The sequence below is a fragment of the Leucoraja erinacea genome, chromosome 31 (genome assembly GCF_028641065.1).
Source record: "Leucoraja erinacea ecotype New England chromosome 31, Leri_hhj_1, whole genome shotgun sequence".
NCBI classification, from domain to species: Eukaryota; Metazoa; Chordata; class Chondrichthyes; order Rajiformes; family Rajidae; genus Leucoraja; species Leucoraja erinaceus.
This window is the reverse complement of record NC_073407.1, coordinates 17,786,726-17,812,165: the sequence shown is the minus strand read 5'-3', so window position 1 is coordinate 17,812,165 and position 25,440 is coordinate 17,786,726.

Sequence of the window (25,440 nt, the reverse complement as noted above, 5' to 3'; positions counted from 1 at the left end):
TGATTGGTTAATTTAAAGACACACACACACGTACGCGAGTTGTGAAATGTGAAATAAAAATTAATTAACTGGGAAGGGAATGTACATAGTGGCCTCAAGAACGATCTCAGACGGTATCTTCTTTGGAATCTAAATGGCATCGAAAAGTATTCTCCCGAGGAAATGCAATTGACAAATAAAGCGCAGACTATTGCCGAAGTTAGTTGAAATCCGCACATCTTTAGAAACGACAAGGAATAAATGTGTGTTTTTTTTAAATCGGGTGTTCTGCAGCCAATTTCCGTTAATGGTGTACTTGGGACAAATGCAATAATTTTACTCCACTTTCTCTGTAATGTTTTATTCTGAAACCCCAAATGCAATTAACCCGAACGCGCTACAAGACTGTGAATTGATGCGATGCTAATGTCATGGGAACATCGGGCCATAGAGTCGTTACGTCGTTCAGCACCGAGACGGGACTCGTCCACACCCACCAACATGCCTCCCCGAGCCAGCCCCCCACACCCTGGAAACCATTTCCCGCAGGTATTTTACACTTTGTAATCGTATCCGCCTCCATAGCTTCCCCCCTGGTAGCCGTGAATGGTTCAGTAAGCTGAAGAAATTTGATTGAAAAAAAAAACATAAACTCAGTGGGGTCAGGCAGGATATATGGAGAATTGGTTAAGAGGGAACTGCAGATGCTGGAAAATCGAAGGTAAACAAAAGTGCTAGAGGAACTCAGCGGGTGCAGCAACATCTATGGAGCGAAGGAAATAGGCATTTCCTTCGCTCCATAGATGCTGCTGCACCCGCTGAGCTCCAGGCGGAAGGCGGCGGAAGGCGTTTGATAGCAGGTAGGTGTGTGGATAGGAACTTGAGACACATTTTTCTATTTGCATACATTAGGGATATATTGATATGTATTGTTGGCAATGCTAAATATTCGTTGCTACGTCCACATCTTCTCTGTTGACCATTCCCTGTTTGTTGCCGAATCCTTAAGACTATGAGAGACTGAAGAAAAAAAACTGGAGTAACTCAGCGGGACAGGCAGCATCTCTGGAGAAAAGGAATGGGTGATGTTTCGGGTCGAGGCTCTTCTTCAGACTGAGCCAGGGGAGAGGGAAACGAGAGAGAGAAGCAGCCCAACTCGTTAACAGAGAAGAAACATCATCGTTTATTTTGGCTGAGGAAAGATTTCGACCCGAAACGTCACCCATTCATTCTCTCCAGAGATGCTGCCTGTCCCGCTGAGTTACTTCAGAATTTTGTGTCTACTCTCGATTAATTTGTTATGTATATTGGTGATGGAACGCACAACACACTGACTGCAAAAAAATAAGTAACGTCGTGGCTGTGAATGGTTGAGGCAGTGAATGGAACTTTATACATGTAAATCTACATGTAAACACTGCCCAGTTCGGCACTGACCTCCCTTCCATCGAGGGGATCTATCGCAGTCGTTGCCTCAAAAATGCCGGCAGCATCATCAAGGACCCACACCATCCTGGCCACACATTCATCTCCCCGCTACCTTTAGGTAGAAGGTACAGGAGCCTGAAGACTGCAACGGCCAGGTTCAGGAATAGCTACTTCCCCACAGCCATCAGGCTATTAAACCTGGCTCGGACAAAACTCTGAACATTAATAACCCATTATCTGTTATTTGCACTTTATCAGTTTATTTATTCATGTGTGTATATATTTATATAATGGTATATGGACACACTGATCTGTTCTGTATTCATGCCTACTATGTTCTGTTGTGCCGAAGCAAAGCAAGAATGTCATTGTCCTATCAGGGACACATGACAATAAACTCTCTTGAATCTTGAATCTTTTTAATCTACCATTCATTCTCTCTTAAAATCACACACACACGCACACACACGCACACGCACACACACGCACACACACAAAGCGCTGGAGCAACTCAGAGGGTCAGGCAGTATCTGTGGAGGACATTGGTAGGTGACGTTTTGGGTCGAGACCCTTCCTCACACTGATTGCAGTAGGGTGGGGTGGGGGTGAGGGGAGAAAGCTGGGAAAGAGGCTGGACGGGCACAAAGCCTGTCAGGTGGTATAAGTTGGACACAGGTACTAAACAGTGGAGTTGTAAACTACCCAAGCAGGAAATGAGTTGCTGTTCCCCCATTCCTCTTTGTGTATGAAAGAACTGCAGATGCTGGTTTAAATCTCTCCAGAGATGCTGTCAGTCCCGCTGAGTTACTCCAGTATTTTGTGTCTACTTCCATTCCTCTTTATTTCCCGACACGATGTCATTTATTTGAAGTTGTGATGTTTTGCAACACATACTAGTTTGCATACACCCACACTGCCCTGTAGACACTCCACTTGACTGCGTTGGAATGAAGTGGCTCCCCGTTGCCAGTGAAAAGCGCTTTGCAAACATCCTGGAATTAAATATTTACACGATGGGTGACGTTTATCATCTTATTACGAGAGTTCACCAAAGTAATGTATGACAGCCCATTAGAGTGTTGGCTTGTAAGCAACGTGGAGACAGCGAGTGGGCGGTCTCGGTGAACTCGAGACTCGGTTCGCGGGAGCTGATTTCCTCAGGGATTGCAGGAGGAGGGGTAGATACTACAATGCGAAAAACTGGGGGCGACAACAGAGGGGGGCAACGGCTGCTGATTAAAATGAATATGCTGAAAGATAATCTGTAATGTTTGAAACATGTGAAGAGTTTAATTGTCAGTGGGTCGTCTGCTCAGAGGAAAGCGGTCCCGTTTATTTCAGGAGGGGGGTTGAGGTGTGAAACATTGTGATAAATGTACCCCTATTTATATACATGACATGGTAACACGGCCAAGTGTAGAGACTATTGCGGTGACAAGAAGCGAGCTGGTGAGAAGAGGAATACTGTGCCCCACTCCTCACCTATGGGCGGACATAGTCCATGTTGGTATCTTCATGGTTCAACATCTTATCGCGGGCTGTGTTGAAAACGTGTCGAAGGAAGACGAATATTGTGGATAGGTGTGATGATGGTAAAATAAGAGGGGTGTACTTCGAAAACTTGGACCTCTTTTATGTAGAAACAAGGAACTGCAAATGCTGGTTTACAAATAATTGTTGGAGTAACTCAGCGGGTCATGCAGCATCCCTGGAAAACATGGACAGGTCAAGTTTCGGGTCGGGACGAGTCTGAAGAAAACTCCTACCCAAAACATCCATGTCCTCCAGAGATGCTGCCTGGCCCGTTGAGTTACTCCAGCATTTTGTGTTCTACGCAAGATTCCAGTATTTGCATTTTCTTCTGCCTGATCTCCTCTGTCTGCACTTGATCCCTCCACCCCCTGCATTCATGTATCAATCTCGGAGCTTCTTAAATGCCTCAGACACCAACCCCAGCTGTACGTTCCAGGCATTCACCACTCTCTGTGTGTAAAGAAAACATAACTCATCTCCTTTAAACTTGGCTCCCATCACCTTAAAGATATACCCTCTAGTGTTTGGCATATTCACCCTGAGAAAAATGTTCTGAATGTCCACCTTATCTATGCCTCTCATATTTGTTTATATTTCAATCAGGTGTCCCCTCAGCCTCTGACGCTCAAAACAAAAACAATCCAGTTTTGTCCATCCGTCTCCCCATAGCTAAAGCCTCGAATCCAGACAATATTTAATGTTTATGTTCCATGGATTAGCAGCTTGGCTCAAACAAGATGGCTAACTGTGGCTCAAATGAATTAACACTGTTTGCAGGCTGTGCATGCTTATAGTTGGGGACTTGTGCATAACAGAACCGTGCAGCATTCTGCCAATATTAGCAATAACTTGCATTTATTTGGTCCTACAATAAATTAAAGTGTTTCAAATCTGCTTCACAGGGACGTTATCAATCAAAACTTGACACATAGCCACACTGGGGAAGGTGGGTGGAGAATTGTGAGGATTTTGCCATGACTAAAACATTGGATTTGCTGGGATTGTTTTGCTTGCCGCAGAAGAGGCTGAGGGGAGACCTGATTGAGGTGTTCAAAATTAAAACAGGCTTGGATTGTGTAATTATTGGTTAAAGATGAAGGACTAGACAATTTGAGAATGTAAGAATGACAATAAAAAATGAAGTTTTGAAAGTACTAATGAGGTACTGTGAAAATATTGGCAACTGACCTCCTAAACTGTTTTATCAATAGATAGAGATCTTGAGAAACCTAAACCTAGAGTTTGTTCGATGAGGAACCCATGTGTGGACAGAGGATGTGGTTAAGGTTTCCAATCAATATTTTCCATCTATTATTACATAGGTGACACCAATGTTGCAGTTAAGACTGAACAAAACTCAAAAAGCTGGAGGAATTCAGCAGGCAGGCAGTATCTGTGGAGGGAATGGACAGACCAGGTTTCACAGGATCCTGCTTCACACTTTGTAGTCTGAAACAGAGGATATGATAAACATTGTAAAATAAATGTATTTAAGTTTTTAGGATGTGGGAAAATTGATAAGTTGCCTGGATAGGTTGTTTAAACAAGGGGGGTCTTGTATTGATGTTAATTATTAATCCTCAATGGCCACAGGGAAAGCAGAGCACTGCTAACATTGGTCTGTTGTTTAAAAAGGGTGAAAAGGATACACTGAGTAACTAGAGGTAGTTAATTTAATTTTGTGGTAGCCAAAGTATTGGATATTATTCTTAAGGACTTTCTAAATATCCTTGAAAGAAAGGCACAGCATTTGAAGAAAGTTGTATCTGACACAATTGATTGAACCTGTTGAGATGGTTAACAATCAGAGTTGATGAAGGCAGTTAAGTTAATGGTTGTGCATTTTTATGAGCTTTTGACGAGGTCCCACACAGCAGACTCATCAAAAAAAAAGTTAAGAGCCCATGGAATCCGAGGGAGTCTAGCAGATTGGACCTGGAATTAGTGCAGTGGTGAAAGTAAATTGTAAATGTTAGCTGGTATGTTTGTGCTTTAGGTGTGGAACTAATTGGCATTCATGGAAATCACTTAAATCATATCAATGATGGTTGCTCAATGGGTAGTGTTGACTTGGATGGTGTTGAGCCTCAGGAGAATAGTTACGACTGCATGCCTCCAGTCAAGTGGAGAGTATTCCATCACGTTGCTGTTTTGTGCCTTGAGTGGGTGAGCCTTGTGATGACTGGAGGCATGTCACCTACTGAAGGTACCTAGCCTCTGATCTCTTCTTGTACGCACAATACTGTGGTGGCTGATCCAGCTGAGTTTCTGGTCAATGTTGACTTCCTGGAACATTGATAGTGGAAGAATCGGCAAGGGTGAGTACTTTGGTTCTCTCTTGTTGGAAATGGGCACTGCCTGGCACTTTAGTGGTGTGACTGTTGCTACTCGTACCTGCTGATATCCTGGTCTTGCTGTGTGCGGGTGTGGGTTGTTACTTTTGCTGAGGAGTTGCAACCATGAACAAATAACCCCACTTCTGACCTTGCCATGGAAGGAAAGTTATGCATGAAGTCCAGTGTAAAAATAAATTGCCAGTCTAAGTAAGAGGTTTAGTGGGGTTCTGAAGAAGGATTTTTTCCACAGTGAGAATGCAGGCGATGGGTTTTGAAATGAGTTCTGTGGAAGCAGGGAATTTGTAAATGGATATCAGAGGTTCAGCTCTTCCATTAAATTTCTGTCCATGAGGGGAAATACATGGAGAGCAGACTAATTCCTTGAAGACTTTGTGCTGCATGTCTTGTTACTGTTTGTTACAGAGCTGTTTATTTTATTATTTGGGTGGGATAAATTGTTTTTGTGAAGTGAGGTTGGTGCATCAATATTTGTTCAAAATTATCAGTAGTCTTTCCTGCTGTCTCTCGGGCATTGATCAAATCTTGTAATCACTCCTGGACTGTTTGAGTGTTTGAAACATTGCCAGGAGTGTATCTGTACGCGCACTGTGGTACAGGGGTGCAGCTGGTGTGTGTTCCTCCATGCACAGTGGCACAGGAGTGTGTCGCTACATTGATTATGGCACATGAGTGTTTCAGGAGTGTGTTACTACATGCGCTGTGGCACAGGGGTGTGTCAATGAGTGCGGTGTTCCACAAGTGTGAGTGTCAGTATTATCGTCTTGGCGTTCTTCATATCGTGGTAATATTTCCACTCAGTCTGCCACTGGGATTGAATTTTGTTGTTTATTATATATTATCTGTGAGTGTTGTTTATGGGCCTGTTATGCTGCTGCAAGTTATAATTTCATTTGACAATTAAACACGCTCCAATCTCATTTGGGTGCGAAGAGTCGCCAGGAGTGCCCCATGTCCAAGCATTTATAAACCACTGATTCTAACTGACAAACCAATTCTGCCTCAGGAACTGTACAGGATGTGAGAGTATAATTGTGAGTTGTAGAGAATGATGGTAACCCTTGGAGCTGTCAAACCTCGCTATGCGAAATGTATCCTTGGCATGTAACTGTGTACAGTGTGTGTGTGTCTGCCCGGGGTACAGTGTAGTTGCACCCTGGGATATAGTGTGTGCTTGGGTGTCCTGGGTAGACTGTGGTTTGCGATTAGACGCGCACAATTAAATAAGCAACTGTTGTCTTCGCGAAGAAATCATCCAGACAATCGGTGCATTAGCAGATGCAGAAAGAAAACATTTAATCGATTGGGCATTGTGTTATTTGCTTTATTTTCAATGTAAAAGCCCCGCGGCTGACGCCCGCTCCCGCATTCCACCCCTGGGACGCCGCCCCCACCGCCCGCTTCAGGCGAACCGCAGCCACTAATCCCCATAAACTGCCCGGCCCAAGACAACTGGTGGCCGCCACCTCGTCAGCAGGTCGGGCGTAAATCATTCCTGACAGTTACGTTTCTCCTGGGGGTGGTGGTTGTGGGGGGGTTGAACAGTGTTGGGGCAAGGAACAGGGTCTCGGAGGAGCGAGGCTGGACTTTGATCAGCAGCAGGTTGTTTGAACTGTGGCCGCCCGCCGGGACATCTCCCACTGTGTTAGCCCCGTGTCTGAGCTGAGGGGCCTGCGGGCAGCAGAGGCAGTGGCCCAGGACAGGGTAAAATTATTCACCTCGACTTTCAATCCCGCTGCTGACATCCTGTTGATCAGCCATTGCAGCCTAATGGAACTGATCGCCAGACCTGACACAAGTATATACAATCACGAGAGGCATAGATAGGGTAGACTGAGAGGACTTTGCTGCCAGGGTTGAGATGTCCTAGAGGGCATTGAGAGGGGCAACGTTTGAAGGAGACGTGCGGGGCAATTTTTTTAACAGGGAGGGTGGTGGGTGCCTGGAACACATTGCAGAGTGTGGAGGAACTGCTCCTCAAACAAGGGAAGGAATATCACCCCAGGGGGCCACATGAGTGGCAAGGGGGTCTGGTATAATGATAATGTTGTGAACACTGCCCAATATAACGTTAATGAATGCCGCTGAGAATGTCAGAAGAGTTTTGCACTGTTATTGCTGTTATCACTGTTATTATACTGAATAAAGTTTATTTGGGGGGGGGTTGCCAGTGGTGGTTGCGGAGGCAGATCTGATGGTGGTATCTTGGATGCTTTTAGATGGATAAGCAGGGAGAGGAAACTCGTTTTCTCTTGGCATCGTGTTCGGCTGGGATGTTGTGGGCCGAAGGGCCTGTTCCTCTACTGTACTTGGTTCAATTATTCGAGACTTGGTGTGAATTAAGCCTTCACCTGGACATGCCCTTTCTAATGTGTTTCCACCATACAAGCTCGCTATCCTTCACCACCCCCCCCCCCCCCCCCCCAGCTGGCCACTTCATCTAGCTGGCATTTCAGAATGAACAATATACCAACCATTTGCACATCCTTATGGTGAGCCTACATACTTGGCTGGCTGAATGAGTATTTCTGCTGAGTCAACATTGTTGTGAGGCATGCAGTCACTTGTTGCTCTCAGCAAACCTCCACCAAACGGGGATAAATGACCAGGTAGCCCATTTCTCTGAAGATGCCACAAAGTGTTGGAGTAACTTAGTGACCAGGCAGCATCTCTGGAGAAAAAGGATGTGTGAAGTTTCAGGTCGGGACCCTTCTTCAGACTCAACTTATTCCTCATCTGGCTTGAGTAATAACTATTGGTAAAGAAACGGTAAGATGCTCTGCTGTTTGGATGGTAACACAGGATCTCTTGAACCCATCTGAAATGTAATGTCTTGTGTGAAAGTCATAACCTCCAGCCTAATGGGACTTGCATGGTGCTGCATTAGAGCATCAACATAGGTTGGATGAACAGGTCCCTGGACTGCACTATGAATTCAGAAGCAAGAGTACTAACAGTCATCTAAGTCCAACACCATCTTTGGATAATTATTTTTCCCTTGCTAATAGTGAGTTAAATTAAGATTTTCTGGAAATAAACCAATTCACGAACTGGGTGATGGGTGTGGTGAGATACGAGCCAGGTATATCCCTAATCAAGGGTCGCTTTTTTCCCCCTTGTTTTCAGTTTATTTTCTTTTTTTTAAATGATTTTTTATGGGTTTTTGTCTGTATTTTTCTACAGGCTATCACTTGTTCACCCCTGGACTGCCCATCGGGTACTCTAGGGTTTCACACTTCCTCTCTCTCTTTCCCTTTCTCTACCTTTTTCTTGTTAAATTTAAAAGAGAAGTTGTACACAAAATGTATTTTGTCATATGCCGCTGCTTATACTACTGTACATGTGCCGCTGTTTATACTACTGTCCTGCTTCAAATAAAAATACAAATAAAAAATAAATTAAAAAAATTAAGATTTTCAATTTAATGGTAGGTTTATATAAATGACATTGCAAATGGAAGGGTTTATGAGGAAACTATGGTTTAGACAGGTCAACAACTGAGAACATACATTTCAAAACTTCCTGTAACATTGGATGCTCTGACATATCTATAGCTTTAAGCCGAAAGGGGCAAAATGTAAAAAAAGATGTGCAGGCAAGTTTCTTAACACAGTGGTGGGTGCCTGGTGTGGTAGGGGAGGCAGACATGATAGAGGCCTTTAAGAGGCTCTTGTATAGGCACATGGATATGCAGGGATATAGATCGCATGCAGATTCTACGCAGCGGCGGTGGAAAGCATCTTGTCCGGGAACATTACCATCTGGTTCGGGAATTGCTCTGCCAAGGACAAGAAGGACAGAGAGTAGTGCGTTCGGCCGAACGCACTATGGGAACTTCACTCACCCCCCTGCAGGAACTATACAACAGGAGGTGCAACTCCAGAGCAAACAAAATCATGAGAGACCTCTTCCACCCCTGCAACAGACTGTTCCAGCCGCTACGGTCAGGCAAACGCCTCCGTTGCCATGCAGTGAGAACGGAGAGGTTGAGAAGGAGTTTCTTCCCGGAGGCAATTCGGACTGTAAATGCCTTTCTCACCAGGGACTAACTGTACAGAACGTTTTTTCCTTCTATTATTTATTATGTAAAATAATATGTGTGTTATGATTGTGTTTATAATTTGCTTGGTTGTTTTGTTGTTCCGCGAGCATTGCCACTTTCATTTCACTGCACATCTCGTATGTGTATGTGACAAATAAACTTGACTTGATAGAGGAGATTAGTTTAACCTGGCATTGTGTTTGGCACCAATATTATGAACTAAATGGCATATTCCCCTGCTGTACTGCACATTGTTCTATATGACTTGGTGGTTTATTGTTTACTAGATTATCAAGGGATGGATTTTTTTCAAAAGGGAATATTTTAAGCAAGTCAAAGTGAATAGTCATTCAGAAACTGCCTTTCATCCTGTTGCTTGTTCTTCCAGCAGGATGTCGAACTCTGTCTTAAATACAATTTGTTTTTCATCTTTCATGTTTAAAATAGACAAAGATCCTTTTAAATATGACACTGCACTTGACGTTATTTTATTTGCAGATCAGTGGTAAGTATAGGATTAAAATAATTCTGTTGGAGTCAATTCCCAGGGTGTGTGTTGGGTCGAGATCCCAATAGTATTGTCTTGTAAAACTCTATAATCCTTAGCACTGTGGTCTTGACAGGTTTATAAACTGTCGTGTCCCTCTGGGACTCTAAATCTCTTTGCAGGTTCAATCAGTCATGAGTCACTCAGCTCGTATACAAGGGGGAAAGGTAATCCAAATTAATTCTGGAAATGGGGTCTTTTTTTATCTCCTGAAATCGTTAAAATATCTTTATTATGACTGCATTCTTAATAACTGGATGGCTTTCCACAGATTCTGCACAATATTTTCACCCTTCTTGTTGCTATACCAAAAATATATTTTTGCCCATGTTGTTCGAAGACCTAGGCAGACATTCTCTGTTCAGAACTGCGAGAGTGTGGCATTGTAGGTGCTGGCTTTAAATCTAGATCTCTGAAAGATGCCATGGCATTATTTCAATGGAGAGCAAGGGACAAACTTCCTGGTTTCTAACAAACCAAGATTAAACCAGCCACTGGCTTTCCAGTGGTCTAACCATATTTTTACACACCATTCTCTGTCCCCTCCCAAATTCCTGTACTTTTAAGAATTTGCTCCTCTTTACAACTGACCCCTTGGTCTAAATATCTCTGATTTTAGTCACAGTTTTATTACACTGACCAATGTATCTCGGATTTATCCCCATTAAAACCACAGTTCTACATCCTCTTGTCCGGCCATCTTCCATATCACGTCTTTCCGGTCGGTCAATGACGGTTGACGGTCGGTGGTGGCAGAATTGGCTACTTCAGTCAGTCACTGTGGTCCCACTTGCATCCCAAAAACCACAGTGATAATAGTAATAAGGAAAAGGAAGCGTATATTAGGTTCAGGAAGCTGAGATTAGGCAACAGCCTTGAGAAATGGAAAGGAAGCAGGAAATAAATTAGGAGTGCTGAAAGGGGGCATGCAATATTCTTGGTTAGTAAGATTAAGGAGAATCCTAAGGAGCACAAGGGTGGTTAATGAAAGGGGAGGTCTTTTTACCAAAATAGAAAAGTCAAATATTTGAGGGCATGGGTTAAAAGTGAGGGGGGGGGGGGGGGGAGGGGGGGGGGGGGGTTAAGGGGGTTGTGCAAGGCTATGTTTTTGCATTTAGTGGATGGCAAAGCAGATACAATAACAATGTTAAAGAAGCATTTACAGATACTTGCATGGGTAGGAAATGGAAAGATGCAGGGCATGTGTTGGTAGATGGGATTAGTTATGATTGGCATCGTTGGGTCTAGATGTGATGCAATCCACAAAAATGACATCTCTTCGCCAATTTTTCCAATGAGGATTAATGCAGAAGAAATTTTTAATAAATATTGAGGTTTCCTCAACTAATTTTGATTGCCTGAAAAGAAGTGGAGGTGCTTACCGAGGGGTAAAGGATCATTGAGATGATCAAATACTTCATTAATATATTTATCAGTGGTGTTGTAGTGGCTTTGGAAGGAAGGAAAATGAATTCCCATTAGAAGGAAGGATTTGGGATAAGAGTTTTGGAACGATGACTAAAGGATTGCAAGCAGAAAGCCATTGCCCAAGTTCTATCCAAGAATCATTTCTTGTGGAAGTTAGTGCTGGATGTGCATTGTCTGAGAGAAATAGATGATTATCCCTAAGATAGACACACAAAGCTGGAGTAATTCAGCAGGACAGGCAGCATCTCTGGAGAGAAGGAATGGGTTGCTGAAGAAGGGTCTCGACCCGAAACGTCACCCATTCCTTCTCTCCAGAGATGCTGCCTGTCCCGCTGAGTTACTCCAGCTTTTTATGTCTATCCTCAGTTTTAACCAGCAACTGCCGTTCCTGCTTATACAGATTATTATCCCTAAATCTATCAACAATGGTTGAAGTCTGTGAAGACTAATTGAGTTATTAATTGCAAAGATTAGTCAAAGACTTTCTAGGATCATAACATTATTCCATAATGAAGTGTGAATTCGGGTTTTTTTGTATCTCCATTCGTATCAGTTTTATCCACTTAGCTAGCCTCTGTGTATTATAACATGCACTGTATTTGATTGTAATCCTTTCTTTGAAGTCTTGATTGATTAAAAGATGCAGCATGGGAACGGGCCCTTCGATCCATCGAGTCCATGCCAACCTGCGATCAGCTGTTTGCACTGCTATGTTATCTCACATTATCATCCACTCCCTACACATTCGGGGCAATTTACAGAGGCCAATTTACCAACAAACCAGCACGTCTTTGGGATGTGGGAGGAAATTGGAACACCCGGAAGAAACCCATGCAATCATAGAGAGAATATGCAAATTCCATACAGCACCCGGGTTTAGGATGTAACGTTGGAGTCTTAATCACTTATTGACCGTTTACCTCAAACTCTTGCTTCTTCCCCCACTATTTTCACTGAAATATTTTGTTTGAGTTGGATTCAGTTACCAATCAAAGTCTTAACACTCAACCTGGGGTAGGAAGAGACAATTTCAATTTGCATCACAGATTCAAAATATATTTGTATCAGGGAGGATTTGGAGGTATTTCAGTGTGATCATGCACTCCAGATATGCAAGCACTCTGTTAGAGTATTGTCAGGCAATTGTACAATGAATAGGCCTCCAGATCAGGGCTGCTGTGTTCCTCCGAGCCTGCTTTGCTGCTATTGATCAAGCACTAATAAGGATGGTACTTGGAGCAGTCTGCTGAATTGCTCCCAGTGGATAACCTGGTTAACTTACTGCATGGCTGAAATGAGCCAAAATCCTACATTTGAGCCCCAGTCTATGTGGGAATAACATGGAAGAACTAGCCAGCATTCAGTGAGAGCAGCTATCTTGTGAAAAGGAGGGCTTATGGATGTTGGGTAAAGGCACAGCTATGATCCTTTCCATGGATAAACCACCTATTAACTCACTGGGTTACCAAATGAAGAATGACTGAAATATTTGGAGGTCATTTCCTGCCATTGAAACATCCTGGGTTTAGATGTTATCTTCAGAGTGGTTAATTTAAAACCAACATTTTCTCCAGAATGGTTTTATACAAGATTGCAGTCTGGATTAAAGTATAAGGAGAGGATAGATTTACTTTGATTGTTCACTCTGGAATACTGGAGTTTTTGGGGAGAAAAATTTGCTAGCCATTGCAGACCCAGGTCCCCCCAACATGGGTTGTGGGCAGGGATGTTATCTTCAGAGTGGATATAATTTAAAATTATTAATTTTCCTTTTACCCCATAACCTGGTTTGATATAGCAAGAACTTGCAGTCACATCTAGATTAAAGTGGGGGAGGAGGAGAGAGAGAGAGGGTGAGAGTGAGGGGGTGCTGAGAGGGGGGGGGGGGAGTGGTGGGGAACTTTGATGGAGGGGAGGGGGATTTAGGGAGGGACGGTCTGGAATACTGGGAGAAAAAGAGGGGAGGGAGAGGGGGGAGAGACCAGGTAGAAATAGAGAGAAAAGGGATAGACGAGGGGGGGGGAGAGGGATAGGGAGAGGGGGGGGGAGAGAGATACGGGTTCACTTCAACAAAAAAACTAACCATTTTCCATTTTCAAACCACATTATGGGTACTCACAGGGTGGAATTATTTTTCATTTGTTCAGTGTCAGTGTCATTCAGAGCTCTGATTGAGCACACCACTTGCAGAGACTGATTGAGTGCAGAGACTGATTGAGGCAAAACTTCCTGGAGAATAGTCCCTCCCCCTCCCTCCAGGGGGCACAGAGGCATGGGGGATTTTGTAAAAACATCTCTGGGGCATCGAAGGGAAAAATAGGCACACATGCGTTTTGGGCCAAAAATGACGGCCATAGGTGGCGGCGTTCTCTCACAGCATTTTAGAATATAGGAGAGGCATGGGGGTACACAGTCCAAAAAGATTTTTCCCAGAGAGAGGAGCAACAAAAGTTTGAGGAACTCAGCGGACGATGCATGGAGCAAAGGAAATAGGCAACGTTTTGGGCCGAAACCCTTCTTCAGATTAGAGGACATGGGTTCGAGGTGAGAGGAGCAAAGTTTGAAGGAGATGTGCAGTGTAAGTTTTTGCAGCATGTTAGATGACTGGGATGTGCTGCCAGGGGTGGAGCCAAATATGATAATTGCACTTTGGAAGCTTTTAGATAGGTACATGTATATGAAGGGAAATGGATCACTTGCAGGCAGCGGGTATTAGTTTAACTTGGCATCATGTTTGCAACGGGCATTGTGGGCTGATGAGCCTGTTCCTGAGTTGTATTGGTCTATATTCTATCTTCACTGTTTAGCATTGTACACAAAGAATGAAATGACTTGCACTTCCATAGAAGCCTTTATGACGACAGGATTTGAAATTTGAAGGCATACTTCCTGAAGTGCAAGCACTTTTGTAGTGGACTATATATTACAACCAACGTACCCAATGTCTAACAAAAAAGCAATGTGATAATGATTGGGAAAGGTGTTACAGTAATGTTGGTTTGAAGGATACATTGACCATGATACAATGGAGCTCGCAGCTTGTGCTTAACTAGAATTGTGAATACTGTTACCTCTATTTCAAATTGCTGCTCCAAATGCATTTAAAAAAATCTTATTCGGGGGTTATGGGGAGAAGGCAGGAGAATGGGATGGGAAAGATAGATCGGCCATGCTTGAATTGACTTGATGGGCCGAATGGCCGGCTCCTATCACTTATGAACTTAATCTTGCATCTGAAGGGCACTCTTGCATTTGCCTGGATTGACATTGCTCAAATGTTTGTGGTGAACCACAAACCAAATCCTTCCTTCCTGCAAGATAACAGTACAACACCCCCAAGGCCAATCGGTTCCCTGTGCTATATTAACACGCAAGGGTTAATATTTTTTACTTTTGGAGTCTACAAAGTATTGGGCAAGGTTAATTGAAGAGAAAATATATGGCCGACTAATTGTCTGATAAATACGCGAGCAACATTATTCCACACAACCCTTCAGTATGACAGCACGAGCAGACTTTAATTAATTAGCAGAATACTATTACCACATTGCAGGTGTACAGAACCATCTACAAGACGAGTCCATAAATCTAGCAGAGTTCGCATTTTCAGTTTATTCAGAGAATGTATTTGGTGAATGCTATTAATCAAGACCTTTGCAGTGTGTTCTGTTTAAATTCCCCATCCATCTGCAGAATATTAACCATAACGTGTCTATAAACTGTAACTACAGTATGACATGCGGGGCCAAGATACCTTGTAAAGCATTTATTCACTTGTTAATAGCACAATGCCCTTGAGTGAAGGAAAGGGTTGCTCCAACTGTCCAGGAAGAGTGTCACGTACAACTTGCTGTGTAGAGTTAATAGAAGGCAATGACTTTAGCATATGCAACCTCGGGGCAGTTTACTACTAAAGTACTTTTGGATTGCTGGGCATTTGCTATAATCAATATGATATGAAATAATTGTGGGGGGAAAATGATGAAGTGCAGCAGAATATGAGAAGACATTCATTCATAGAATGGGTTGTAAACATCAGCTGCTCGGCATAAAGAGAGCACAAACTTTCAAAAAGGAATTGGTTCATTATTTGGTAAAACGAAATGTAATAGTTTAAAAGACATTTGTTCAGATATATGGATAGGAAGTGTTTATAGGGCTATGGGTTTGATGCAGGCAAATGGCCAATATGCTAGCTAGCATGGACAAGGTGGGTTGAAGGGCCTGTTTCCCTGCTGTACACCTCTACGACTAGGGAAAGTGTAGCCAAGGAATCTACTGGTAAGACCCCTTGTAAAAACCATCCTTTGATTCTATATTGTTCTTCACTGCTTTCCTGAACATCCCAAAAAGAGAGTGTTTGAGTTTTGTTGAATTACATTGAGTTCTCTTGATGGATTTCTTCTTCTTGCGTATGGCATGCACAGCCTAAAGTTGTAGGACAACATGATCTTATTTGATTGTGCTTGCCAGGCTGACTGCATTCGTCAAAACAGGGTGGATCAACGTGAAGGTTGCAATCTCCCACCCCTCTTGATGAACGATGAAAAAATGTTTGCTGAAATATAGTGTGCTTGGTTTTTGACAAAGGAATAAGTTTAGTGAGAATTGGATGACCTTTTGCTGATATTCTTAAATACAAACACTTGAATGGCAAACAATTGCAAAGTGCAGCTCGGCCTTTTTCAATGATTGGAACAAGGCTTTCCTTAAATGTATTGAAAGGCAGGGTTTATTCTGAGATCATGGTGTCAGTATTGGGAGATCATGGTGGGAGATTTGTGAGCACAATGAAGGCCACCACATCTGGCAATGACACCCAGGAAGGACCAATGACCCTGGATAATGGCAAGGAGCTGACTGCAACAAGTCATGATCAATGCATTGGAGAAAGCATCAAACGAGAGAATAGTCCTCGCTCTGTCAATGCTTGCGATCAGTCTGAGCGGAGATAATTCCTTATTAACCACCTGCAGCGATGTTTGTTACCAAGATTGGTGAAAATCACAAGAGTGGACATAAATCCACAGTTCATAGCACCCTTGACCCCGTGGCCTCAGTGTCATCATTGCAGCTAGAATAATGGATGGCTGAGTGTTTGGTCATGGATATGGCCCTCGATCACGTCTGTGCAGGTCCCAGCAACTAATGGGACTCGCACATGCCTGAGGTTCAACCTGTGTCCATCCAGTCCGTAGGATAAGGATGTGCAAGATGTTTCACCACATACCCCATCCCCCACCTTGACCCATCCCCTTAATTATTGTTCATGAGGATCATACAGCAACTGGCCAGGAAGAGTTGATTAAATGCAACGGCAGTGTAAATAATGACATAATAGTCCAAACAAGAGGAGATGTATCACAGAAACAGGGAATGAATTAAGATGTACTTTAGAATGAAAAGGGAAAGGGGAAAATAAATGCATCATTATACTCTTGAGATGATAAACTATTTAATTTACAGTGGTCTACTTCACAGCCTTTAAGGTGGTCAAAAATGCACCTGTCCACATATTAAAGATTACGTTACAATTAGAAATCATTTTTTCCCATCAATTAAATCCTATGTTTTGATTCTGTGACCAATCAACTAATTTAATGAACTAACAACTAAGAAATATAAAATACTAGACGAGCTGTGGACCCGTTGTGATGCCAGAGATCCTCGAGATGTTCAGTTATTTTAAACTCCCTCCCCCACAACTGCGCAGGTGTGGCTGATGGGCCCGGCAAGCAGGAGCGCTCTGCGCAGGCGTGACTGCCATGTTGAAACTCGTCCCGTTCAGAGTCGAAAGTTAATTAAAGTTTTTGATTTGAATCTTTTTATTTGAATTTCACAGCAATTTGCATACATACAATGATAACAGACAGTGACAGTCAAGGCCTAATTGTGCAACTGTATGCAAGCGACCCTCAAAGCCCTTACCCCCCCTTCAACCCACCCGAATCAGGTCGGAACCAAACGGGGACAAACAACACTCGCATACATACGCATCCACACAAATATGGTAAGATAAACTAAACAAAAAGTACTTTAATTTAAAAAAAAAAAAAAAAAAAAAAAAAAAAAATTAAAAAAAGGGGTCGGCCACTAATAACAGTAAATAAATAAAGAATCAAATAAATAAGTGGGGGGGGTTAAGGGGAGAGCAGCTGCAGTAGAGCACAACAATGGTGGAGAGCACTCAGTCCTCTTCCGAGTTCGGGACAAGTTGAGGGAGTTAACAATTTCCAAGAAAGGGTTCCATGTATCTAGGAATGTCTTGGTAGAACCTTTGAGAGAGAGAACCTAAGTTTTTCAAGCTTTAAATTGTAAAGCACCTCCTTAATCCAGCAGGTGTGTGTCGGGGGACAGGTGAGCCTCCAGTTAAGCAAGATCAGTCTCCGGGCTAACAAGGTTGTAAAAGCTAGAACCCGTTTCACCGCAACAGAGAGGTTGGTGTTGGGAGGGGTACCGAAAATGGCTGACAGTGGGTTTGGAAGAATAGTCTGGCCGTAGGCTCTGCTTATCAAGTCGAAAGCACTCCTCCAAAAGGCTGCTAGCTTAGGGCAAGACCAAAACATATGACTATGGTTGGCAGGAGATTGATTACATCTGTTGCAGGTGTCCCTAACAGCGGGGTAAATTCTAGATAATCTTGCATTTGTGTAGTGGACTTTGTGAAGGACTTTGCATTGGATTAGGCCATGATGGGCACATATGGAGGAAGAATGGATCAAATCCAAGGCAGAGTCCCATTGCTGGTCTGTTAGTTTTGTATTCAGCTCGAGTTTTTAAAGGGAATTACTTTGTAAAATCGAACGAAACTTGATACTGCAGTTCGCAGGCGAATGGTGAGTAAGGTGCAAGAGTAGTTAAAGGTTCATAGACATTGATTAAGTTTGGTCTTCGAGCAAGGATTTGGCGAACCCTCATAACTACATGGATTGTGCTAAACATATTATGGATCGTGGATGTGCCGTGCTGCGGCAGAAGGCTCTAGGAATGCGCTGCGGAGCCAAATGACCGACCGGCAGGCGGGCTACCGAGAACAAGCTGGTGGGTGGCTATCAAGAAGAAAAAGACCCGACAGGGAGCCCTGAGAAAGAAGAGGGACCCTGTGCCCCGCCTGCGACCATGCTCACAAATTATAGGAGTAGAATTAGGCCATTCAGCCCATCGAGTCTACTCTGCCATTCAATCATGGCTGATCTCTGCCTCCTAATCCCATTTCCCTGCCTTTTACCCGTAACCCTTGACACCCGTTCTAATCAAGAATTTGTCTATCTCTGCCTTAAATATATCCACTGATGGTCTCCACATCCCACTGTGGTAATGAGTTCCACAGATTATCTAACCTCTGACTAAAGAAGTTCCTCTCCACCTTTCTAAAAGAGCACCCTTTAATTCTGAGGATAGGACCTCTGGTCCTAGACTGTCCCACCAGTGGAAACATCCATCCCACATCCACTTTGTGTGTGGCAGCAAGCTTGGTTCACTGCTGCGAGCAGATAAGACTGTACTAAGAACTATTGAAACTTTGTACTCTTTGAGTACTCTCTATGTGAAGTTTGCTTGCTGTAGAGGGAGTACTGAGACGGTTCACCAGACTGGTTCCTGGGATGTCAGGACTTTCATATGAAGAAAGACTGGATAGACTCGGTTTGTACTCGTTAGAATTTAGAAGATTGAGGTGGGATCTTATAGAAACTTACAAAATTCTTAAGGGGTTGGACCGGCTAGATGCAGGAAGATTGTTCCCAATGTTGGGGAAGTCCAGAACAAGGGGTCACAGTTTAAGGATAAGGGGGAAATCTTTTAGGACCGAGATGAGGAAAACATTTTTCACACAGAGAGTGGAGAATCTCTGGAATTCTCTGCCACAGAAGGTAGTTGAGGCCAGTTCATTGGCTATATTTAAGAGGGAGTTAGATGTGGCCCTTGTGGATAAAGGGATCAGGGGGTATGGAGAGAAGGCAGGTACTGGATACCGAGTTGGATGATCAGCCATGGTCATGTTGAATGGCGGTGCAGGCTCGAAGGGCCGAATGGCCTACTCCTGCACCTAATTTCTATGTTTCTATGCTCTTTTTATGCAAAAACAGAGAATTTCACGGTACTTGGATACATGTGGCAATACAGGTGCACAACCTTTTATCCGGAGTTCCGGAAACCGAAAAGCTCCGAAAACCGGACATTTTTTCCAGGATGTCGTCTGCACACCAAACCTCGCGTTTGGTGCCAAACTTGACCCGAAACGACCCACGGTCAACCCAGGTCTGTACTACTGTAGCGGCTGCCTCCTCCCCGGAGACCGGGGAGACACTTAAACATCTGTAAATAATTGCTTAAATGTTAGTCAGTTAGTTTGGAGGGTTTTTTATGTGAGGGGGGGGGGGGGGGGGCGAAACTTTAATTCTTAGTCCCCTACCTGGTCGGAGTGGCGGGGAGCGGGCAATGCCTTACCGGGTCGCCGTGCAGTAAGCTCCGGAGCGCTGTGGCCGTCGACTCCCAACATGCGGCGCTGGTTCGAGCTCCGACCCCGGCAACTCTACCCCTGGCTGCGCGGCGCTCCAAATCCAGCACGGCCCGCAGCTCCGCGATGTTGTGAGTCGGCGGCCCACAGCGCTCCGGAGCTTACCTGCATGGCGACCCGGTAAAGGCATTTGCCCACTCCCGCCACTCTCCGACCAGGTAGGGGACTAAGAATTAATGTTTCCCCCTTCACCCCCCCCCCCCCCCCCCCCCCCCCCAACCACATAAAATCCCTCCAAACTAACTGACTACAATACATTTAAGGAATGATTTACAATGATTCCCTGGTCTCCGGGGTGAGGCAGCCGCTCCAGACTTTTCAAGCCGCCCGCGCTACCTACCCAATCTACGCTAAAAATCTTCTTCTGAAATCCGAAAAATTCCGAAATCCGAGAAGTGTCTGGTCCCAAGGCTTTCGGATAAAAGGTTGTGCACCTGTAATGTATAATTGAAACCAGCGAGACGCCTGCCAATTCTTCAAAGGGCTGGGTCTAGAATGTGGGAATGCAGGTTTCTGTTCTTGTTGAAAGTACTTCAGACTTTACGTAACTAACACGAAATGCAAGTTATGCAAGTTATTTTCTCAAACGCCAGAGGTTGGGGTGAGATCCAATGGAAGGATATAAAATTATGAGGCATAATGTTCTGCTGGTTTGCAGGTTGGTTGGGAGTGGATAAGAAAATGGGATCTGCAGAACTAGCGTGAATGGGTAAATCGGTGGTCAGCATGGTCTCGGTAGGCCGAAGGACCTATGTCCATTAAATATACTTTAAACCAATTAGGTTAGACAATCAAAACCTTTATCCCGGGGTCGAAAGGTCAAAGATTAGAGGGCATATTTTTAAGGTTGGATAGGCAAAGTGCTGTGCAGGGCATATTTTTTTTTTAAACCAGAGAGCGGTGAGTGCCTGGAATGCTCTGCCAAGACTGGTGGTGGAGCAATAGATGATGGTGGCATTTGAGAGCTTTTAGATGGGTACATGAGAATGGAGGGATATGGATCACATGCACACAGAGATTAGTTTAACTTGGCATCATGTTCAGCACTGACATTGTGGGCGAAAGGGTCTGTTCCTGTGCTGAACGGTTCTACATTTTTGTTCTAATCCTTCTTGGTGGAGGGAGGTTAACGGCAGGCCAACCACTCTGACATCCATTGCATTATTTATTTCTATACCACCTCATAATTTGCAGGGTGGTGACAGGCTGGATGCCAACTGTACTGACTACTAATCATAATACAGGTGCAAATCTTCTCTCGTGACGTCAACCATGAAATAAGCAGGATTTTTAATCATTCAAACAGATATTTATGCAAAACTGTCCCTGCCAGAACACAATGCATGGCTTTTTTTTTTGTTTGCAAAAAAAAAAAATCTATTTGCACAATTTTGATCATTAGCTAATGTCTCAGCATGCCACTCCACCCTGTCCATCGCTTCTGAATATATGGGAGTCTTAACTCCAAGCCACAGTCCTAGTGACATGAAGTGCTGGAGGAACTCAATGGGTAATGCAGCATCTCTGGAGGACAGAATCCATGTTCTCCACAGATGCTGCCTGACCTGTTGAGTTCCCCAGCACTTTTTTTAGATTTTTTAAAGTTTCTGCACAAGATTCCAGCATCTGCAATTCCTTGTGAACTGAGACTTCATACCTTGTGAACCTCATAACCGGAGGCCAAAACAACTCCTCTCTCAATCACAACAAGACAAAGGAGATTGTGAGTAACTTCAGAAAGCAAAGCAGGACGCACACCCTGCTGTACATAGATGGTGCCGAAGTCGAGGTGATCAAAAGCTTCAAGTCCTTCGGAATAAATATCACCTGCAATTTGTCCTGGACTAGCCACATCGCAGCAATGGCCAAGAAACCACACCAATAGCTGTACTTCCTTAAAAGGCTTGGAAAGTTCTGCATGTCCCCAATAAACCTCACCAACTTCTACAGATATGCCGTTGAAAGCATTTTGTCAGGGTGCATCACAACTTAGTTTGGGAACCGCTCATTCCGAGACCGCAAGAAATTGCAGAGAATTGTAGACAAGACGAGAGACATTTAATGTCACATGCACCAATTGGTACAGTGAAATTTGTGGTCACCATACAACCATACGAATAAAATTAAAACCCCGCAGAACACGATAGTCTTTAACACAAACGTCACCACACAGCGAAATCAAACGTCCCCACTGTGAGGGAAAGCACCAAAGTTCATTCATCCTCCTCTGTTGTTCACCCATGGTCGGGGGCCTCCTGAGCCCCCCCCCCCCTTGTCGCCGCTACGGGCAGCCCGATGTTCAGGCCCTCTTGCTGGGATGATGGAACTCCAACATTGGAACGGGAGAACATTCTCAGCGGCTTGGACCTCCAAATCGGCCACTGCTTACCGGAGATCGCGGCTCCCGAAATCCACAAGTCGAGTTGGGCGGAGATTCACGCTGGCGTCCCTCGGCAAAGGGATCCCAGGACTCTGCGATGTTGGTCAGCGTCGCCTGTGGCTGGGAGCTCCGCAAACCACAGCTCCACCATGTTGAAGCAGCAGGCCCAACAGTCCGCTGCTGAAGCTCTGGTCCGGTCTCCGGCAAGAAAGGGCGCGCCAATCCTGTTGGTAGGACGCGACTCGGAGAATAGTCGCATCCTTGCCAGGAAGTGACTGGGAAGCAGTTTCCCCCTTGCCCAGGAAGTGACTGGGAAGCAGTTTCCCCCTTGCCCTACCCCTCCCCCCCCCCACATAGAAATACTAAAAAAAATCTTCCAAAACAAACTAAAAATTACAAAGAAAGATAGAAAAACGGACACACGAGGGTCAGTTTACAGACCAATCAGCCTACAAAACTGTATGTCTGGAGTGTGGGAGAAAACCGGAGCACCTGGAGAAAACCCATGTGGCCACAGGGAGAACGTACAAATTCCATACAGACAGCACCCATAGTCAGGATTGAACCTGGGTCTCTTGGGCTATAAGACAGCAACTACTGCTGTGGCACTGTGCTGCCTCTAGCTGAATTATTTTTTTTAAAAAACACAGCAGATGCTAGGAATCTGAAATAAAAGCAGAAAATACTAGAAATACTTAGCAGGTCATAAGTGATAGGAGAAGAATTGGGCCATTCGGCCCATCAAGTCTACTCCATCATTCGATCATAGCTCATCTATCTCTTCCTAACCAATCGCCCTCCTCTGCTCATCGTATGCTAATTCATGAGATCATTCTTATTAACCTCCTCTGGACCCTCTCCAGAGCCAGCGCATCCTTCCTCAGATATGGTGTCCACAATTGCCTAAAATTGCTGACAATACTCCACGTACAGGTCAGGCCACATATTTTGGAGCATTAGGTCAGGATGGATGTGTTGGAAGAGAAACGGATGATGTCTTGGGTCAAAGACCCTCTGTTGTAGCTGGGAAGGAAACTAGAGATGCTTTTTAAACTACAAGGATGGTGGGGGAGGTTTCTGATAGAGTTAAACTGAGATGACCATTGGCATAAACTGTAAACAAAGCTGGTGATGCAAGGAACTGTGGCTCTTGGAATCTACTGCAATTGTGGAGGGAATTGGACAGGTGATGTTTCAGGTTGAAGTGAGGTCCCAACCTGAAATATCACTATCCTTCCACAGATGCTGCCAGACTTGTTGAGTTCTTCCAGCACTTTGTTTTACGGTAAGCTAAGTTATCTGGTCAATGAGTGAATGGGAACAGTAATGCCCCTGCCCGACTTAGGAAACCTGAACGGAAACCTCTGGAGACTTTGCGCCCCACCCAAGGTTTCCGTGTGGTTCCCGGAGGTTTTTGTCGGTCTCCCTACCTGCTTCCACTACCTGCAACCTCCGGCAACTGCACGGAAACCTTGGGTGGGGCGCAAAGTCTCCAGAGGTTTCCGTTCAGGTTTCCTAAGTCGGGCAGGGGCATTGCTGTTCCCATTCACTCATTGACCAGATAACTTAGCTTACCGCAAAACAAAGTGCTGGAAGAACTCAACATGTCTGGGGCGCAAAGTCTCCAGAGGTTTCCGTTCAGGTTTCCTAAGTGGGACAGGGGCATTAGAGAGTGAGAACTGAGACAAAAGACTAAGAGTTGTAAAAATGCAGAGCAGGAAGACACACCAGGTAAGTTAGGCTGGGCATGTTCTCCAGTCCCATTGGGGTAGAGATTAATTGGGCAGTACCCTAGTTTATGGATGGACTGTTCAGAAGCCTGGTAACGGGGAGAATATGTTCCTGAGCCTGGTGGTGCACACTTTCAAGCTTCTGTACATTTTGCCCGACAGGAGCAGGGAGAAGAAGGAATGACTCGGGCGGGACAAGCCTTTGATAAGTTGGTGGCTTTTCCGAAGGAACATGAAGTATAGGTATTGCACAGAAGTTGGGTTTGGGTTTATAATTGTCACATGTACTGGAGTACAGTGAAACGCTTTTGTTTGTGTGCCATCCAAACAAATCGGATAATACTAAACGCAAATGCATTCAAGTTATACACAAGTACAAAGAGAAAAATACTTTGCCAGAGTGCAGAATTTAGTTCCTCAGCAATGCAGCATAGCAGTTCCTGAGGGGAAAAAGTCCAATGCCTGCAATAAGGTAGGTTGGAAAATCGGGACATTACCCTAAGCTTCTGGGAGGACCGTACAGGAATCTGAAAACGGGGGAAGTAGCTGTTCCTGAGTCTGGTGCAGAGAGGAGGGAAAGATCAGGGGAGCACAGCTGGCGGGCTGTGTGTAATTTTCACCTTCTTGTTAATGACCTTGTGGAAGATTGGAGTGGCCTTGTTCATATGCCAATAGATTACGCGAGCAGGCAGCTGGTATTGGTGCCTGAAACCAGGGATGTTTTCATTAGAGACTGACACGGGTGTGCCCTTTCTGTCGTTAATCCTCCACTGTCAAACCTTTGCGAGGGGGGAAAGACCAGCAGTGATTTATTGAAGAGGGTCATCAATTTTTGTTGCTGGGAAATAACGCGAAGGCCTGGAAAGATTATCGCAGAACTATAGCTCAATATGTGGGTGCCTGATACACAGCCTGTCACATCTTCATTTAAAAAAGAACTATCGTATGGAAAAAGTAGAGAGTAAATGCGAGGTTACTTTACCTCCCTCAATTTCCTCCTTCGAAACTGCTGATGGAAGTTGCCAACACTCAATGGATCTCTCAGGAATCTGACGGGCAACCTTTTTATTCAGAAGGTGCTGGGGACATGGAACGAGCTGCCAGAGGGTGTATTTGAGGCAGATATTATAACAACGTTTAAAAGACACTTGGGCAGGTACATGGATAGGAAAGGTTTATACGGATATGGGCCAAGCATGGGCAGGTGGGACTAGCTTTGATGGGGTATCCTTGGAAGCATGGATGAGTTGGGCTGAAGGACCTATTTCCATGCCGTATGATTTGATGACTAATGTTTTGGAGAATCCAGGAATTAAAAATCAATTTTCACACTATTTCTGCAAGAAATGTACATGAGATGATTATGGAGGCAATTAGTCCCCACTTTCCTTCATTGTTACTTTATATTTTAAGAACATTGGAGATAGAAGGCATGAGCTGCAGCTGCAGGAATCTTGCAAGACTAGGCAGACTAAGTAGGGTCATGACCTGAATCATCGTC